Source organism: Pongo abelii, chromosome 3 (assembly GCF_028885655.2).
Source record: "Pongo abelii isolate AG06213 chromosome 3, NHGRI_mPonAbe1-v2.0_pri, whole genome shotgun sequence".
NCBI classification, from domain to species: domain Eukaryota; kingdom Metazoa; phylum Chordata; class Mammalia; order Primates; family Hominidae; genus Pongo; species Pongo abelii.
The window spans coordinates 29,026,548-29,046,224 of NC_071988.2; positions in this window are offsets into that span (position 1 = coordinate 29,026,548).

The following is a 19,677-nucleotide window of genomic DNA, read 5'->3' on the forward strand; positions in this document are numbered from 1 at the left end:
TGCAAAAGAATGAAACTAGATCTCTGTCTCTTTTCATATACAAAAATCTAGTCAAAATAGATGAAAGACTTACATCTAAGACATCAAACCATGAAACTACTAAAAAAATACTTTGGGAAAAATCTCCAGGACATTGGATGGGGCAAAGATTTCTTGAGTAATACCCCAAAAGCACAGGCAACAAAGCAAAAATGGAGAAATGGGATCACTTCACGCTAAAAAGCTTCTGCACAGCATCAGAAACAATCAACAGAGGAGACAGTTAACTGACAGAATGGGAGAAAATATTTGCAAACTACCCATATGACAAGGGATTCGTAACCAGAATATATAAGGAGCTCAAAGAATTCTATAGGAAAAGTCTAATCATTCTGTCAAAAAATGGGCAATTGATCTGAATAAATGTTTCTCAAAAGAAGATATATGAATGCCAAACAGGCATATGAAAAGGTAGTCACATTATTGATCATCAGGGAAATGCAAATCAAAACTAAAATTAAGTATTATCTCACCCAAATTAAAATGGCTTTTATCCAAAAGTTAGACAATAACAAATGCTGGTGAGTTCATGAAGAAAAGGCAACAATCGTACACTTTTAGTGGGAATGTAAATTGTTAAAGCCACTATGGAAAACACTTTGGAGGTTCTTCAAAAAAGCAAAAATAGAATTACCATATGATCCAGCAATCCCACTGCTAGGTATATGCCCAAATAACACAATTCAGATTATTGAAGAGATATCTACACTCTCATATTTACTTCAGCACTGTTCACCATAGCCAAGATTTGAAAGACACTTAAGTGTCCATCATCAGACAAATGGATAAAGAAAATGTGGTACATATGAACAATGGAGTACTACTGAGCCATAAAAAGAATGAGATTATGTTATTTGCAACAACATGGATGAAACTGGAGGTAATTATGTTAAGTGAAATAAGTCAGTACAGAAAGGCAAACTTTACATGTTCTCACTTATGTGTGGGAGCTCAAAATTATACAATTGAATTCATAGAGATAAAAGGAGCATGAGGATTATCAGAGGCTGAGAAGGGTACTGGGGGTGGGGAGTTGGATTCGCTAAGGGACACTAAAATACAATTAGATGTAATAAATAAGATATATTATTTGATAGCACAGAGGATGAGTACAGTCAGCAATAATTTATTGTTCTTTTAAAAATAGCTAAAATAGTATAATTAGATTGTTTGTAACACAAAGGATAAATGGTTGAGTTGATGGAAACTCATTTACCCTGATGTGATTATTACACATTGTATGCTTGTATCAAAATATCTCATGGACTCTATAAATGTATACACTTACTGTGTACCTAAAACAATTAATAAAAAATAATAACAAATAAAAAGTACTTCTGCAAGGAAGGCTTAGTTATGGTTATCTTGAGAGCTATATATTAACTCACAAATATTCTGGCAAAAATATTCACTTTTCCGACAAATGTTTACCTTCATCTTCTTCATTTAAAGATGATATCAGCTTATTTACCCAAAATGATTATTTTAATTTTATTAATATGTGTGTTGACAAAATATAGAGATTCTAGCAACTTAAAAGAGTGGAAAACTCATTAATAGTTTTTTGGTATATTCTATCAATTCAATCATCTTTGATATTTTTCTTTATACTTCTGTCTATTTTACTTCTGAAATATTGTTACTTTGAATAGCAGGGTTCTTTTAAAAAATTGTATCAATTTAGAGACTACAAGTACAGTTTTATTACATGAATATATTCCCTAGTGGTGGAGTATGGGCTTTTAGTGTAATAAGTTTTTTATATAATAGAGTTTATTAAAAGATCTATAAGATTGGTCAAAAAACTATAAATTAGTATTAAAATATGTTTTCAGTGCTCCAGTACGTTACTTGCATTACATATAATAGGAAAATCATCAAAAGTCTTTTTGGAACCATTCTGCTCTCCACTTGTATGACTTAAACATTTTTAGATTTGAGATATAAGTGAGATTATGTGGTATTTATTTACTATGCCTGGTTTCTATCACTTAACATAATGCCTTCAAAGTTTATCCACGTTGTTCATATTAGCATAATTAACAGAATTTTCTTCTTTTTAAAGACTGAATGGTATTTCATTTTGTATATATGCCATATTTTATTTATGAATTCATCAGTTGATGGACAATTTGATTGAGTCCATATTTTAGCTACTCTAAATAATGCTGCAATGAGCATGGGTGTGCAGATATCTCTTAGACATACTGACTTCGTTTCCTCTGGATATATACCCAGCAGTGGGATTGCTAAATCATATGGTAGTTTTACGTTTATTTTTTGAGGGCCCTCCATACTGCTTTCCATAGTGACTGTACTAATTTACATTCCTATCAACAGTATGTAATGGTCCCCTTTTCTCCATATCCTCTCCAACACTTATGTTTTGTCCTTTTAATAATAGCCATTCCAACACGTGTTAGGTGATATTTCATTGTGGTTTTAATTTGAACTTCCCTGATAATTAGTGAAAGTGAGCATTTTTACATATACTTTCTGGCCATTTGTATGTCTTCTTTTGAAAAATGTTTATTCAGATTCTCTGCCTGGGTTTTAACTAGATTTTTTAAATAATGAGTTGTTTGAGTTCCTTACAGATTTTTCAGATTAACTCTTTATCGGATGTATAGTTTGCAAATATATTTTCCCATTCCTTATATTGTCACTTCACTCTGTCGCTATTTTTCTTGGCTGTGCAGAAGCTTCGTAGTTTGATGTATTCCTGGGCCAACATGAACGACATAGATGAACCTGGAGGGCATTATGTTAAGTGACAGAAACCAGGCACAGAAAAACAAATACCACATAATCTCACTTAAATATCAAATCTAAAAACGTTAAACTTATACAAGTGGAGAGTGGAATGGTTCCAAAAAGACTTTTGATGATCTTTCTATTATATGTAATATATTTACTTGTATATATAAATATACATAAATATATATACATATATAAATATATATGTGTATATATATGTATTTGTCTGTGCTTTTCCATTGAAATCCCTAAATTCAGTGTGCAGACCAAAAACATGGAGCTTGTGAAAATGTCTTCTGAGTACCTGACTGTGAACTCAGAACTCAGTGAATGCAGAAGCATTTTAGTGCCGAGATAACTGCTATTGCCGGGAATATCCTCCCTCCTTTTGGGATTTTTCACCAGAATATAGGCAACTTAAACACTCCCTTTAATCAGAGAATAAATAAATTAATAAACAACCATATGGCTTAACATGCCATCAGTAATTTTCCCCCTCTCCTTTTTCTTCCCGTGCCAAAAACAGTAGACAGCCATGCATTGCACGCACTGGCAATCATACACTATATGAACATGTTTCAGTCAATGATGGACTGCTTATATGATTACGGTTCCATAATATTATAATATTGTATTTTTACTCTGCCACTTATATGTTTAGATACACAAATACCATGTGTTATAATTTCCTACAGTATTCACTACAGTAACATGCTGTACAGGTTTATAGCCTAGGAGCAAATGAGCTATGCCATATAGCCCAGGAGTATGCTAGACTATAGTATCTATGTTTAACACTCTCTGATGTTTGCACAACAATGAATTTGCCTAATGATGCATTTATCAGAATTTTTTCCAGTCGCTAAGCTATGCATTACTTTATACTACAAAGTTATAATAACCAAAATAGCATGGTACTGGCATAAAAACAAACACACAGACCTATGGAACAGAACAGAAAACCCATACATATATCTACTGTTTTATTTTTGCTGTACCTCTTTGCATTTTATTTAGTGATTATTACAGATATTACAGTAACAGTATTCCATAGTCTGTATAAAGATGTTGTGCCACTTTAGATAGCATCATGAAAGCTTACAATTTAGTATGCCCATGTATGCATTCTCAATCTTTTATGCTAAAATCGTCTAAGTATAAAATTACACAAGACAGCGTTGTAGCTTTCCTTTAAACAGTCATAGGAATTTTTAGAGATTTAGAGCTAGAAAACATTTTAGATGTATCCAGATTGTGTGGGTTCATTTGGTCTGCTATGTCAGAGTACCACAGACTATGTAATTTGTGAACAATAGACATGTATTTCTCATGGTTATGGAAACTGAAAATCCAAGGTCAAGGTGTGAGCAGGTTTCACGTCTAGTGAAGGCCTTTTTCTACATTATCATAAGGTGAAAGAAATAGAAGGGGAAGGAAAATGGGAAGAAAGCTGTGTTCTCCCGTGGTATAAGAGCAGAAGTTAGAGAATCTCCTCTCTCAAGTCATTTTATAAGGCCCCTAATCCCATCCAGAAGAGGTCCACCTTCTTGACTTAATCATTTCTTAAAAGCCACATCTTTTAATATTATCATATTTTACTAAGTTCAAATGCAAGCATTTTGAAAAATACAGTCAAACCATAGCAGAGATATTTATTATTTCCAATATTTAGATTTCTTCCTGAAGCCGTGAGTTTTAAACTGCTAGTATTTCCCTTCAGCTTGAAGTTCATTTGGCATTTGTTGTAGGGCGTGTCTCTTGGCAAAGAACTCTCAGTTTTCTTTTATCTGAAAATGCGTTTATGTTATTTTGTCTAAATGTTTTTATTTTGTTCCATTTTATTTTGAAATTTTTTTATTTATTCTGTAATAAAAGTTTTAGCTGTTTGAATAATTATTTTAGCTGTTTGAAGACGTTTAACTATTTTATGGCCTAAAGCTTAAATTAAAGCTTTAGGATTAGTAGTCAGTTTTCTTTCTATTTTAGCAGTTGATTCATTGTTTGGTTTGCTTGCTTTGGTTGCTTTCAATTTTCCTTTAACCTTTTTTATTGGTAACTTGTTGACAAGGTTTCTTGCCATGATTTTCTCTTATTTATCCTGCTTGAGGTTTGCTTTTCTTCATAAATCTATACAATTATATATCTTATCAACTTGGGAGAAATTGTGACAACTATTATTAGAAATATTTCTACTGCCTGTTTTCCGTACCCTTTTTTTTTAGGACTCCAGTTAAACATATGCTAGATATTTTGATAGAGACAAACGAATTTCTGTGTTTATCTTTATTTTTTCTCATCTTTTCTTCTTAATTCTTCAGATTAGATACTATGAAGATAACTGTTTTTAAGTTAATTGACTCTCCTCGTTCACGTCAGTCCTGCTTTTAATCTACCTAGTAGTTTTCTTTAATGTCTGATATTATATTTTCAATTTTAAAATTTACATGTGATTGTGTTTTAGCATTTGTACTCCACTGATGAAATTTTCTATTTTTTCATTATGATTATATTTTTGTATGTCATTGAGTATAGCTATAACAAATGCACCAAAATTATTTGTCTCCTAATCCCAACAGTTAAGTCACTATAGGGTGACTATTGTTCTTTCTCTTGAGAATGGGTTATAGTTTCTTAATTTTTTTATGGCAAGGCATTTGGGAATATATCCTTGCCATTTAAAAAATTTTATATTGTTTATATTCTGGATTTTGTTACAGTCTTCTGAAAGTTTATTATTTTTTTCTTTTTCTCCCTGTTGTTGTCATAGCTGGTAGTTAACTTGATTGGACTCACACTACAACTTCTTTCTCTTGGGCAGCAGCTGACCTTTCAGTTTAGATATTTTATCCTTAACTTGGTTATCTGAGTGCTGATTTGGCCCCATGCACATTTGATTTAGCAATTGACCAGCAATGAAGGCAGAGTTTATACACAGAATTTGAAATTTCCTCTTTATGGCTTTTTCTTTTCTATGTTTCTCCTTTTACTACTAGTGGCTCTGGTCACCCCGAACTTTGTTCTCTGGTACTTTAGGACAAAAATACAGAAAGCAGGTTAAATAAGAGAAAATCATTGGAGCTTTTTCTTCTCCTTATGGGACAGACTGTCTTGCCTTCAAGCTAGAAGCCATTTAAAAGAGTAAACAGACAATGCCATTTCCTTTCACAAAGTATTATCTTCACTTTAGAAATTGCCTGAATGATGTATTAATTTTCTCATTTTTCTTTCTCATACTTATAGCTATTATTTTTAGGAGGGTCAATTTGCTAGAACTTTACTCAGTCATAACTGGAAGCAAAACTTGGTTTACCTCCTTTGAAAATAATTTATTCTTGCTGGGCTGTCTTTTTGTTAATAAAATCAGAACACAGGTTGCCACTGTATGTATAGGGATTTAATTAGAAAGGACACTGGCTGCATCTGAAAGCTATGAAGTCTCTGTCCTATGATGCTTAAAAGTAAAGTCCTTTTAGGAGATACCTGAAACACCTATATATTGAATATAATAATATAAAGAGCAAAACCAGATATTAAATGATAAATGATAATCAAGTAAAGACAAAATTGAAGCAGGTAAACTTTTTTTAATTTTTTTATTTATTTTTATTTTTATTTTTTTTGAGACAGAGTCTTGCTCTGTCACCCAGGCTGGAGTGCAGTGGTGCCATCTCAGCTCACTGCAAGCTCTGCCTCCCAGGTTCACACCATTCTCCTGCCTCAGCCTCCCAAGTAGCTGGGACTACAGGCGCCTGACACCACGCCCAGCTAATTTTTTGTATTTTTAGTACAGACAGGGTTTCACTATGTTAGCCAGGATGGTCTCGATCTCCTGACCTCATGATCCACCCACCTCAGCCTCCCAAAGTGCTGGGACTACAGGAGTGAGCCACTGCGCCTGGCCTGGAGCAGGTCAACTTATAATACAGATGTTGAGGTTAGCAGAAAACTTCAAAATAACTGTAAAAATAATAAAGAAAATATAGAGATAATAAGTAAATGGTGAAACAAATTCAATAGAGATTATAATTTAACATGAAATAATAAAATGGACATTGAAGAAGATAAAAACTGTAATTTTTAAAATTAAGAATTCCCTCAATAGGTTTAACAACAGACAGACATAGTAAAGTACAGGGTTGTGACCTCACAGGCAGGTAAATTAAAAATACCCAACCAGAAGCATAGATAAGAATATAATAAAACAACAGGAAAAAAAAGAATAAAAGTTGTGCAAAACAAAGTAATATTGCCCAGCCTATCTGAAAATGAATTCACAGAAGACGAGGAAGGGAATCTGAGATGAAGAGTGGCATATGGAAAGTTTCTTAGGGAGAACATTGCAGATCATTACATGTGAGAAACAGGGGAATGTATTTGGCAAATGGGAGGTTAAACTGAGATTCATTTGTAGCAAAGGCCTCAGCTAATCTCAAAAGGAACATAGACCTTTATAATCACCCTGACTGACCTAAAGATCCAGATTCATTGAACAGCCATTGTCTGTAGGCTACACCTAACAAAGGAAAATCCCTTTTGCTAGGAACAATTCCTAGAGGAAGATTAAACTGTAAACCACCCTTTGGTATCCAAAGGATGGTCCCAGCATCTCCAGCAATGAGGGTGAAGGACAGATTTGAACATCTCAGCAAAACATAGACTAGTGTATAATCTTTGTGAGATACAACACAAATCAATTTTATTTGCTATTGCATCTGGAGTGGGAGAGGACAATTCTAGAGCCTGTCTTACTACAATACTTTTTACATCACAGGCCAAGAAACTAATGCAAATTTTCTACCAAGTACCAAATATATCCATTCAAATAAATATTCAGAATGAAGAAAATCTTGCCATATTGGCCATTGACCCAGAGGATCTGTTGCAAGCCAAATGTTGCTGGGTATTATTTATTACCTTACCAACACCTCCTCCTCTCCCACTACCCACCCCAATCTAATATGAGAGGCATAATGACACTTTAAATACCCTGATATCAAGAACTCAGACTCCATTTCCTCAAACTATCTGGGCATTGCTCTTTACCCCGTATTTGGTTACCTTAATAAATGGCTATAGACTTTTTTAAGTAGACTGGGAAAATCATCCAGTTATACATATATTTGGGCAATTCAGGGATTTTCTTGGAGACCTGATTTCTTCTTCCGTCGATGGATTCTGAGATTGATAACTGGATCAATTCTGGGAACTGGACAATATATTTTAACGTGTAATAGGACACCTTTTTTTCATCATCCTTATAATTCATCCTTGATATGCTGTGATTCTTTTTAATCAGCCTTTGTTGGCTGCCTATTCATTTGGCATCTAGTTATATTGTGTTCTGTTTACCATCTCCAAGTCTCTTTGCAGGTTAGGACACTTTGGCTGCAAATTCAATCTTTCTGTTTATTAAAAAAGTTGTGTAATTGTGGTTAATTGCCACCACCTGGACTTCATTAGTTTAGAATCCTATTAGCTCCATTGCTATTAGGAGCCCAGATTTGTAATGTTGTTTCCTACCATCAGCCCTGGCCAACAGGGGAGAACCACCACTGTCTCATTAATACTGACCTCTCTCTCAAGCAGTGCATTTCATTTCACTTCTATCTGGTCCCGTCCACTGAACACAGACAGCTGAAGGATATTTATACCTTTCATATCATATAGCCAGTTATCCAAAGCTTTTGTTTCCTGTTACTTTCTTTGATAGCAGTCCTTGTATTTAACCTCACTTACACATTCTTTGCTTTCTCCAAAATTCCAAGTATACATTAGCAATACCTTAACAAGATGTCTCAGAGTTTTCACCAAGCTGTTAAATTTGACAGAGGAGATACAGTTCCATTATTTATAATTCTTCTTTATCAAACTTTATGTTTCCCGGTCCACTCTTGATTCAGCACACTCAGAAAAAACGATCACGCGTATTTGTCCAGCTTCTCTCTGCTAGGTCCTGTAGCTCCTTTCATATATAGCCCAGCATATAAATAACTGGGTTGATTTATGACTTGACCCTAGTATTGGTTTGATTTCCAGGAGGATACATGAACACAATTTTCAGTGTAGGCTTGCCTTAAAATCAGAGACATTATTATCCTTAGAAAACTAACACAGGAACAGAAAACCAAAAACTGCATGTTCTCACTTACAAGTGAGAGCTAAATGATGAGAACACTTGGAAACATAAAAGGGAACAACAGACACTGGGGCCGACCTGAAGGTGGTGGTTAGGAGGAGAGAGAGAAAATCAGGATGAATAAATAATGGATACTAGTCTTAATACCTGGGTAATAAAGTAATCTTTACAACAAATTCCCATGACGTGAGTTTACCTATATAACAAACCTGCACATGTACCACTAAACTTAAAACAAAAGTTGAGTAAAAAAAGTCAGAGCCTTCTACATCATCCTCAGTGAAGGGGAGATGGTTATCCTTTAAGAAGAAAAATGCAAAGCCACAGGCTTCAGAGGAATCTGAAATTTTAAAGTATTTATGTGCATCTATCCAGATGTCCAAATTTCCAGTCTCAGCAACCCTTCTCAAAAAGGTCTCCAACCTTGGTATATCAGAGTTTCTTGGGTTTTGAATGTAAACATTTATAGAGCTAGGACATGCTTATGAGTAAGTTTTACATGTTTTCTGCTCACAGACTGCAGGAGATGAGTTTCTCCTTATGTACTGCCAAAGAGGCCTAATTAAACGTAACACCTTAAGTTGGTGATTATACTCATCATCTCATTTGTTTTTTCCTTTTTTTCCTTTAAGTTCTAGGCCATACAACAAAATAAGAAAAGAATTAAAGATATTCTTTCGTGGTCGTTTTATGTCAAGCCTCTGAGAGTTTCAGGAAAACTTTAATGTAAGTACTAAGGTATTATAAGGAATTCGCATAAACTTAGATACATAAAGACTAAGCAAGATCTTAGAAATTAGGGGCGAAATAGCAATATAATAAAAAGATTAGTATTTCACAACCACGGCAAATTTATTCCAGTGATGTAAGGCTAGTTTAACATTCAAAAATAAATCACTTTAATTCACTACATTAACAGGATAATGGAGACAAAAGATTTTGTTAAAATTTGATATGTCTTCTTGGCAAAAACACTCAACAAATAGACAGAGAATGGTAATTTATTAATCAAAGTAAAGATATCTACAAAAATTAAAATATAATTATTGTATTTATAGTTAAGTATTTAGTTATTTCAACTAAATTTGGAAATAAGAAAAGCATTTCCACTCCCACCACAGGTAGTCAACATTGTACTAAAAATCTGATGCAATACAATAAGAAAACTTCCCCACTCTCCTCCTCCTTCAAATAAAGATATTTGATGAGAGTGGTGGAACTCTCTTTACTCATAAATTGTGTAACTGTGTATATTGAAAATTTAGTGCATTATACAAACATACTATAACAATTAATATGTATATTTGCAATGTCATTTGTTAAAAGATCAACAGATAAGTATCAATTTAACCTACAAATACTTGCAATAAATAAATATTGAAAATGGAATTTTAAGAATACCACTTTCAATAGTATGCAAAACAATGAATAAGTAGAAACAAAGTCGAAGAAAAATATGGAATAACTACATTGAAAATAGAACATATTACTTAGAGAAATTAAAGATGACCTAGATTAATAGAGAGATATACCATGTTCATTAATATGAAGACTCAATATGGTTAAGATATCAATTCTTTGCAAAATGCTTCATGCAATTGACAGAATCCTAATCAAGAACTCAAAATATTTTAGTAGAAATTTAAAATGGGTATCTAAAATTCATATGAAAACAAATAGGAGATATATTAATCAAGATAATCTGGAAGGAAAAGAACAAATTTGGAGGTCATGCATTAAGTTTTAAAATGTATTACAATGTAATTTCATGACAATGTTATGGGAATAATGAAAGCAAACACACCAGTAAAACACAATAAAGAGTCAATGAGTATAAATACACATATGTATAAACTTGCTATGTGAAAAACACATCAGTGCAATTTCATGAGAGGAGAATGTTTTTGTTTTCATTTTTAATGAATTGGGCTAGACAGATGTGCTAGATCAATCTGGTTTTTTTAAAGCAAAAAAAAAAACACATAAGTTTTAAGCCAAAAAACACAAACGTTTTAAATCATAAAGCTAATTGAAAAGTAAAAGCTTCTTCAATTTCAAAGCTTTGAGAAGAAATGAAAATTCTTCTGGGAGAAAACTAAAATATTTGAGTAGGCAAAGATTTTTTAAATGGGACTTAAAACCACTCATCACAAAATGAAATAAAGATCTTCTGTTTGCCTTTTGTGGCAATAAAAAAGAAAGCAAAGAATAGTACTTATACAAATAGATGTTGAGTTGAAGACATTGCCACAGAGCAGGGCTCTAGGGTTTGATACTTCCAAAAAGAGTGAGAAAAAAAGGAATAAACCAGCCAAACCATCTTTCCACTATGGAAGAAAGTCACTTTAAGTGTTGGGAGAGGAAAATATCTTTTCCCTGAGAATGTGTGGTGACAAATCCAATCACACTCAGATTTGAGACCTTTTGGTTTTATCCAATAATGTAATGATATTGCAGTTTAAACCTTTTCCTCTTGATGATCCTTTCAGAGTCAATACAAAAGTTCAAAAATTATTAGTTGTACCTCTGCTTATCACTTGATTTTATAAAACGACTATTATGGCCCATAAGCATTAAAATTCAGTGATTTTATTTTTCAGAATCCTCTCCTTTAAGCTGTAAGCTGCTTAAGAGCAGGGACCATCTCTTACTAAGCTTTTAATCTGCTTATCGCCAAGCAGACTGACTGGCAAATCAGTGATGAGTAATTATTGAATAAAAGTTACAGGAGAAAAGTAGGAGTTAAAACTTGGAACGTCACTTAAAATGCTATTAGAGTGAGGAAATCTTGATGGCGTTTTATTTCTTGTCTAAATTAGCAGTGTTTTTGCAGTCAGGGAATGTAAGAAAAGAAGTGGCCAGGCACGGCCTGTAATCCCAGCACTTTGGGAGGCCCAGGCGGGCTGATCACGAGGGCAGGAGATCGAGACCATCCTGGCTAACACGGTGAAATCCTGTCTCTACTAACAATACAAAAAAATTAGCTGGGTGTGGTGGCAGGCGCCTGTAGTCCCAGCTACTCAGGAGGCTGAGGCAGGAGAATGGCACGAACCTGGGAGGCGGAGCTTGCAGTGATCAGAGATCACGCCACCACACTCCAGCCTGGGCAACAAAGCCAGACTCCGTCTCAAAAAAAAGAAAAAAAAAAGAAGAAGCAGCAAAAAACTATATCAAATGCTGGAAAATTCTATTTTATAGAACAGCCTGTCCAAATTTACAAATAGAAGGCTATTGGAGCTTCTGGAGACATAAAAATTAGTCAACGTTGTTAATTTCTCCTACTGAATTATTCTATTGAATTCTTTAGAAATGTTACCAGTTTCTCAGAAAACAAATAAGAAAAGTATTCTTAAATTATAATTTTTAAAAATTTCCCACAAACTAAACACAATCTGAAATATAAAAATAAAACTCTTCAAAACATATAAACAGTAGACTGTAGAAAATGAATTTTTTTCAGGTAAAAAATCTTTCATATACATGAATGGCCTATAGAATAAGCCCAGTTAAATCTATTTTATATTTTATTTTACATATAGCAACATTTGCATTTCGGGGTTCACAGTTTTGGGAGTTCTGAGAAATACATAGAATTATGTAATCAGGCTGGGTGCAATGGCTTACGCCTGTAATCTCAGCACTTTTGGAGGCTGAGGCAGGCGGATCACCTGAGGTCAGAAGTTCGAGACCAGCCAGGCCAACATGGTAAAACCCTGTCACTACTAAAAATACAAAAATGGCCAGGCATGGCGGCGGGCACCTGTAATTCCAGGTATTCAAGAGGCTGAGACAGGAGAATTGCTTGAACCTGGGAGGCTGAGGTTGCAGTGAGCCGAGATCGCACCGTTGACTTCAGCCTGGGTGACAGAGGAAGACACCATTTCAAATAAATAAATAAATAAATAAGTAATAATCACCACAGTAGGATACAAAACAATTACTTCACCCAAAAAGTTATCTAATGATGCTCCTTTATAGTCAAAACCTCCTGTCACTTTTGACACCTGGAAATCACTCCTCTGTTTTCTATTAAAGATATATATCATTACATGTCCTACTGTTATCATATGAATGCATTTGATAGTGTTCTGTATTACTTTTCAAAAGAAAAATAGCTATGTAGCAACTATTAGAGTGGATAAAAATTTATAAGTGAAATATTATAACAAATTTGGGATCTTAACAGCTTGTGTGTTTCTCTATACATCATTATCATATTTGTAATAAAATTGTCACCATAAAATGACTTTAATGAGGCTTAGATATGTGAAGAAATACATCTATATAAATAATGAATTTTTAAAAATGGTGATCACCACATTAGAGACTGTTACTGTCTCTATACTGTAAAACATTAAATTTCAGAGAAATATGGCAAAACATGCTTTGGGTTTGTTTTTTCATTTTTATTTAGAACTATAATGACAACAGTTAAATAAAAAATTATTTATGATGCTTGTTAATGAGGTTAAGAAAGATTTTATTCAGAGGGGACCACTGATATAGGTATAGGGACCACTGCAAAGTGCTCTTGTAATGAGATGAGAGACTGGACTTGCCCCTGAATACAACATGCGGGTGTTGAAATTTATAGCCAAGGAGCAGGGAGGGGGTCAGTAGATGGAAAGTTACTAAAAAGAAACATCAGAGATAATGGGGAATTCTTGCTAAACAGACCTAATAGGATTCTCGTGGAAGCAGGCCCAGGGGATCAGAAATCACCCTTGGGATGGTGAAGGATGAGGAATCCTATCAGCTATTGAAGGTGATCAAATATCTGAGGTGGCTGAACTGACTTAGCAAGATTCTTGCTAAAATCTGACAATGCAGACACAAATACAGCAATCCAAAAGTCAGGCCTAGTTGAATAAAAAGCTCAGGAAATCCTGAGTAAATTATAGTCAAAGAGAGACTGTCACAACAAACAACAGTAAGTAAACTTGAGCAAAAAACTTACTATGACTCGAACTTCATAGGAAAACACAGAGTAATTATTGAAATACTTTATTTTGTCTTTCATCATTATATGATTTAAAACAATACACATTGAGGATTTCATTTATTAATAGATTTGAGGTATCTTATTACCTATCCTTCCTTCTGTAAATTATCTAATAATTTCCCCAGTAAATACACTACCACATTTTGTGTATGTATCACTTTGCTTCTCAAAGTACAGTCTCTATTTTCAGAATCATTGTACTAATTAATTGGAAAATTTTGCTTCAAAACAATTACAAATGGAAAATATCCTTAATATTGTTGTTTGTACTTATTAACAATATTAGGATTTCCATAAATGTAAGAAAGGCAAAAGTAGCCTCTTCTTTGCAGACGTTGGTATTAAATATATTGAGGGTATTTTTATCTCCAGCTTATTTATCAGCTTCCATCAAATGCTGGTATCCTTAAAACAGTGATGCTAGTATTTACATAAAGAAGTTCTGGGCATGATGAACTATTAAGTGACTGAGTGTTGTAAAATTAGAACTTTCCATGTTATTTTCTTTCTTTCTTTTTTCTTTTGAAACAGAGTCTCACCCTGTTGCCCAAGCTAGAGTACAGTGGCACGATCTCTGCTCACTGCAACCTCTGCCTTTCAGGCTCAAGCGATTCTCCTGCCTCAGCCTCCCCAGTAGGTGGGACTACAGGTGGGCGGCACTACCCCTCGCTAATTTTTGTATTTTTTGTAGAGACGGGTTTTCACCATGCTACCCAGGCTGGTCTTAAAATCCTGAGCTCAAGTGATCTGCCCCCCTAAGCCTTCCAAAGTGCTGGGATTACAGGCATGAGTCACTGCGCCTGGCCAGAAATGTCCATGTTATTTTCAGATGCATTCCAACTGCATATACTCATGTTTTTCAGTGTCTGGCAAGTGAAAAAAAACAAAGTACTAATAGTAGCGAAACATCATTTTGAAGTATCTGTTACAAAATTACGGTTTTCATCTAAGGAAAATACCTGCTTTGCCTAACATAGCAGCCTACTTCTGTAAATCTGCATAAGAAAATGCATAAGAACTTCCAGACGATATTGAAATTGCTTTCCAGTTTCTTCTAGAGGTCAATCCCAATATTAAAAGCCTTTTTCATATTTACCATGAGATTCTTAAGCATAATGGTATTAAATTATACACCTCATGAGAACAAGGGTTGAGTGTATCATGTTTACAACTATTTTTAAGTACCTGGCATGGGGCCTGGCACAGAAATATTCAATAAATATTTGCTGAGTGAGTAAAGGGAAATATGAATGAATGATAAAGACAGTAAAAGATCTTACAAATCTGAGATTATTAAATGTGATCTTTACTTCAATTACATGTTATATAACCTGAAGAAAATATGTCTTTCAAAATTAATAAAAAGTATAGTATATTAACAAAAAATGTAGAGTTGGTGGCTGTACCGGGTTTGCAACTTTTTATGGCAGATAAAAATTAAAGAGGAAAAATACTGTTTATTGAAATAGAAATAGGAAATGATTTTGTTCATGGTGACATAGCGAGAGACTTTTTTTTAAATGGCCACCTGGGCATAAAGATCGTGGATAAAATGATTTTATTTTACTTTTTTGCTAGGAAAGAGCAATATCCCTGGATGGCTATTTTGTTTAAATATCATAACACATCTCAAGGGAAACATACGGAAGGGAAATGTGAAATATCTGGAGCTCACATAACAACAGTGTTACACAAATCTTAACAGAGTACTTTGGCAACCAGTTTCATTGGAGAACAATCTCTGTTATTTACTATCATTTATAAAGCCCTAAAAAGTTACCTCAATGTTCACCTCTTCTCCTGAGAATCATCCTGGCTATTATAGTGAATCAGAGACCATTTTTTTACAGATCAAACTCCATTTTTTTTTGCAATATGAAGAGATTGTTTCAGAGACCAGATCAGTCGGTTCTAGATATATATCTACCTTTACTTCTAAGTAAATTTTTAATACAGAAATGGGTGCATAAATCGTATTTGACATGTGTCCCTAACTTGTTCACAAGCTATTCAAAAATAATACTGATAATTTTGAGGCTAGGCACTGTGGCTCAGGCCTGTAATCTCAGCACAGGGAGGCTGGGGCAGATGGATCATTTGAGTCCAGGAGTTCAGACCAGCCTGGCCAACATCGCAAAACCCCATCTCTACTAAAAATACAAAATAATTAGCCAGATGTGGTGGCTACACCTGTAATTCCAGCTACTGGGGAGGCTGAGGCAGGAGAATCGCATGAATCCAGTAGAAGGAGGCTGCAGTGATCTGAGATCACACCACTGCACTCCAGCCTGGGTGACAGAGCGAGATTCCATCTTAATAATAATAATAATGATAATGATAATAATAATACTAGTAATTTTGAAATGGTCACTGTGCAATAATAACTAATATTAGTATATTTCTAAAATATATTGAGAAATATACATTCCTATAGACTCAAGGAATACATTTCACATTGTACTCCAAATTAAGCTTTGTCCTGCTTTGTTTGGATATTTCTTTTATGATATACTTCATATTCCTTACTTCACATTTAATTTCTATTTGCCCCAATCCCTGGTACATTCTGATACTGTGATGACGTGCTTTTTATGAGCTGTAGAAACATTCATACAAGTACACCTGACAGGCCCTTGCCTCATGTTCTTGATGCTGCACTCTGGCCTTCTGCCCTGGGGCTTTACTGTTGAAGTCTCTGGAGGACCCACCTTGGTGCCCAAGCATACATAGTGCAGAAATATGAATCATTCCCCTGTAAATGCCCATCAGATAAAGACCATATGGAATACATCTATGCCCAAAGTTAAATTTAATTAAGCTTGGTTTATTAAAGGAACTAGAAAATAATGGAAAACGTGGTACATTACTAATAAGAGATGTTAAGGGAACTTATAGAATTTGGAGAACATGTTGGGAGATTTGGGAGGACATTCATTAAAATGTGCTTTTCTAGATTGAGTACTCTAAGAAGTCAGTGGCAATTTAGAAATTCGATATTTATATATATATATATATATATTTTTTTTTTTTGAGACAGAGTTTCGCTCTTGTTGCGCAGGCTGGAGTGCAATGGCATGATCTCGGCTCACCGCAACCTCCGCCTCACAGGTTCAAGCAATTCTCCTGCCTCAGCCTCCCAAGTAGCTGGGATTACAGGCATGCACCATCACGCCCAGCTAATTTTGTATTTTTAGTAGAGATGGGGTTTCTCCATGTTGAGGCTGGTCTCGAACTCCTGACCTAAGGTGATCTGCCTGCCTCGGCCTCCCAAATTGCTGGGATTACAGGCGTGAACCACCGTGCCCAGCCGAGATCTCATGAACACTCACTCACTACCATGAGAACAGCATTGATGGGGGGAACCACTCCCATAATCTAATCACCTCCCATGAAGTACCTTCTCCAACATGTGGGGATTACAATTTGGATTATAATTTAAGATGAGATTTGGGTGGGGACACAGAGTCAAACCATATCAGATAGCTTGGTGCCATCCTCATGAAAATGAGTGAGTTCTCTCTCTGAGATCACATAAGATCTGGTTGTTGAAAAGAGTGTGATGCCTCCTCTCTCTCCTCTCTCTCTCTCTTTCCACCTTTCTCACCATGTGATATACTGGCTTACCCCTTCACCTTCTGCTATGATTGTAAACTTCCTGAGGCTCTCAGAAGAAGCTAATCAGATGTCGGTACCATGCCATGTACACCCTGCAGAACCTTGAGACAATCAAACTTCTTTTCTTTATAAATTACCCGACCTCAGGTATTTCATTATAATAATACAAGAATGGACTAACACAGTTAGAGAAATTATCCTTTAAATGTGAGGAAGAATTAATTAAGAAGTATTTGAAGGACAACAAGAAAAATTAATGAAGTCTGTCATAATTTCAGTATCCTAAATGAATATGTCAGGAATAGAGTGGTGCCAACAGATAATATTTTCTTGAAAAATAAATACAAATAATACTTCTAGACATGATGAGCCATATACTTTCGACAGGGTACTCTTTTGAGTCAGTAATTTCTTTCCAGGTTTCCCAATGTCGGAGACTTAAAAAAATGAGGTTATTTTTCATGTGCACTTCATTCTTACTCTACACTTAGAAGTTTCAAGTGCTCTTCTCCAAAAGGAGTTCACAATGTATTGCTTTTCAGATACTCCCTTTGAAAGATAATTTTTATTTAGGACACCTATTATGGGGGTGGTGTAGATAAAAGGGAAGGCTTGAATTTGATCTATTAATAGAGTTTAAGCACAAGAGGCTGGTGCAGATAATTGAAAACTCCAGAAGTAGGGAGAGGAGATGGCTGGCAGTAAAGAGAAATTATGGAGGTATAATTTTACATAATAACTTGGATTTTACATAATTCTGAGGGACTTTACATAATTCTAGATATTTAGGGCCTGAAGCATGCAATAGTCATTATGGCTTGGAGGAAGGTGGATGAATTCCTGCTTACCATATTTAGCATTCCAGTATGCATTCTTACTTTTTTTCCTTTCTTCCTCATTTTTATTAAGTTTTACAATTTAAGTATATGATATGCATATTCACATACCCACGGTCCATTGCAGGTGCATGTTTTTAGTTACAATACTAAAATCACCAATCTCTCAACTTAAAAAATGGCTCATTGAAATGGCAAATTAAACAAAGAGGTTGGTGGTATTTTAATAAGTTTAAGATATATACATTGAGCATTTGACACCTTTGTGGTCACTCTGAGTTCAAGGCAAATCTTAATTTCATGGAAATTCTTGCATTTGAAATATAGGTAAACCAGTAAGTCTATGTCTAGTGGAAGCACACATTCAAAACAATAATTTAAAACAAAGTAGGAGAATATTCCTTGTCCACTCTGTTAAGTTTGGCAGAGTGTGATGGTCAGTATTGGCTGTAAGAACCATCACTGGCAAAACCTTTAGTGATTGGAAAACCTTTCAAAATAGAAGGTGTCTTAGAATGAGTTAGGTTTGGTAATTGCTAATAGGTCTTTAGCAATGGCTTATTACATCAATATATGCATGCAAAACATGCAGAATTACTTTTCTTGAATGTATTAATTTCTAAGTAACTTGACCTTATGTTTTCCTTTCATTGGTTTGTATTGAAACAAGAGGTTTTTTTTGGAAAGTGTTTAAAGATATTCATTTCTTAGTGTCAAGGAATACCCACCCACATCATTTCCGTTTTTCAGGGAAATATGTATCGGGTTGCTTACTTAGTGTCAGAAATTTTATAAATAATCAAAGAGATGGGGAAAAGGAGATCATAAACCAAAAATAGCCACTGCTTCTGTAGAACACTTGAGACCCTGTTAATGCCAATATTTTGCTTGTAAAGGTCATTTAAGCTACCATTTTTGAAGTATGTTGTAATTTCAGAGGACAAAATACATGCCATCTTCAATCAATCACATCATCTAGAGATAATTTTAATATTATGCACAAGAAGAGTAGCTAATGATGTAGTAAATGTGTATGACTCCACTGACAGACTTTTATTAAGTGACCCAGAGTTTAAATTTATGTATGCTTTTCTGATTTTGTTTCACTATAGAAGCCTTCAAAATATTTTGTAAAATCTATTCATCAGTAGGCAAGATGTGGTAAAAGAAAAATGAAAGACAAATGCGAAAACCTTTGATTAAAAAAAACTTTGAGTGGTTGTTAATACAGATATAAACTTGATATATGGATAGGCACTGGATATACACACATATATAAGGGAAATATGCAT